Raw genomic sequence first — 2338 nt, 5'->3', positions numbered from 1 at the left:
TTGTCATTGAAGGTTTCTGAATAATAATTTTTTCAGATACTCGTCTGTCCGACAGGCGGCTGACTGCACTTTTCAAGAAACTTCTCTGTGTGCGTGCCGTGAATGTGCTATTCTGTTATACCTACACCAGTAGGGTACAGACCGGGGGCGGGCTCCACGGTCTGTAGACACAAAGGTAGGGCAAGGAGTTCAGTCTCACTGACAGCGGCTGCGAACAACTGCTGACTGCACTTTTCAACGCACTTCTCCACGTGTGCACTCTGCCCACGCTAGTCTGTTATATCCACACCAGTAGAGTGAAGGCAGGGCTCCACGGTCTGTAGACACAAAGATAGGGCAAGTAGTTCAGGCTCATCGACACTGGTTGCACACAACTGCTGAGTCCACTTTTCAATGCACTTGTCCGCACGCGCTACTATGTCATATCCACACCAGTAAGATGAAGGCAGGGCTTCACGGTCTGCAGACACAAAGGTAGGGCAAGGAGTTCAGGCTCACTGACACCGGCCACACACAACTGCTGACTCCACGTTTCAACGCACTTCTCCACGTGCATGCTCCATGTGCACTAGTCTGTTATATTCACACCAGTAGGGTGAAGGCGGTGCTCCATGGTCTGCAGACACAAAGGTATGGCAAGGAGTCAGGCTCACCGACACAGAGCAGATAATGTTGCAAAGAGTTTGTAGGTTAACATGAAATTCCTGTTCAACAGCTGTTTGCTAAGTCTGCCAGTACAATTGTAAGAACGTCCGAGTTGTCGTTGTCAGATCTGTTGCTAAAATCTGTATGTGGTATGCATGTTTTTGTTTTGGTTTGCATTTAAGCGCATTCAAGTGCAATTAACGTTCGACGGCTGCAGAAGCAGCAGTGAGAGGAGAATTGGGAGTGGCTATTGTACTTTAGGAGAGCCAAAGGCTGAGTGATAAGAAATGGGAGACACTAATAAAGCTGTGTGAAACAATGGCTAATCTCAGGTGATTGTATCATGCAGTTTCTTTCTCTGTTTCTTTACTGAGACGATGTATTGAAGCTCGCATTGCTTTGCAGGCTGGTCATTAGAGGCTTCCATACAGGGCGGAAATCAAGCTACAATCATGCTCATTTCCCACAACATGCTACTGTAATGAATTATATTTTGTCAGATTCCTTTTTTAATACAATTTGAGCCTGTTTTAAGTCATCTGTATAAAAAATGAAGGCCTAGGTGTTTTTTTTTACACATTTTACAAACATCACTTGCATGCCGTGACTCCACGCTTAGCCCCGCCACCATTGCTACGGATTAACGCCCCCCCCCTCCCCCACACACACTCCATCCCACTCTGAATTCAACATACACTCATGCGAATCTCCACAGTAATTTCTCATGACGCTATTTTGTGAATCGGCCCCACCGTAAACACGGTCAGGGTTTTAATATAGAGCCCTACATTAGGTGCCCTTTCTAAGTATGAGAGCATCACTCACACTGCTCTCACTTGAGTCATGCCTTTCGAACTGGAGGTTTGATTTGCTGGACCTTGCTTTTCTCCTATTTCACCAGAGGCGAAATCTCAGTCACTGTAGGCTGCTTTACAACAAACGTGACTAGTATTTGTTGCCCCCGGGTTAGGCGCGCTATACAAATTATAAAATAAATAAATAATTAAATGCATTTGTTGGCCTTACCCACTGGTCTATTATTCCAGCATGTCAACAGCTTTTGTCACGGCAGCTCGTAGAGGTCTAAGTATGGGCTAGAGAAGCAATGATATTCTCAGTCACGTGTGGCTGCTGTCCTTATTGCTCTGTGTTTTCGCCGGTGTGTTATTCGTTCATCGTTGGAGTTGGTGTGTGTGTGTGTGCTGGTGAGGTGACTGTAATTCCAGGCTCCGGTGCTCATGTTTGTGCACTGTGCTTTTGGTCCAGTTAAGTGCTACTCCTGGGTTGAGGGGACCTGTGCTTCGGTGTTGCTTGTGAGAGGCGTAGTGACTGACCTTGCTACGTGGTTTCAGTTTCACCCATGTGAGAGTGGCAGGTGATTTTAGATGGCTTGGCTTGGGATGGTTTTAATGATGATGCTATTAGCTCGCAATCTTAAAAAGGTGCGATGTGATTGTATTTTACGATATTATTGAATTAACCGAGTATTTCCTTTTTCATTTCATGATTTTTATATTGTTTTATTCTTATGCGCTAGGTAGTTTCATTATGAAGCATAACGTTGGATTATGTTTGTAACGTCGAGTGGGTAAAATAAACTCAAATGAACTTTAAATAATAGCTTGCACGTGAAAACGTATTACTAACCACTAGATGTCACAGTTGCTTCTTAGTGAAGTTCATGTCAGCACTG

Source organism: Ambystoma mexicanum, chromosome 6p (genome assembly GCF_040938575.1).
Source record: "Ambystoma mexicanum isolate Mex_15411 chromosome 6p, UKY_AmexF1_1, whole genome shotgun sequence".
Classification (NCBI taxonomy): domain Eukaryota; kingdom Metazoa; phylum Chordata; class Amphibia; order Caudata; family Ambystomatidae; genus Ambystoma; species Ambystoma mexicanum.
This window is presented reverse-complemented; position numbering follows the sequence as displayed.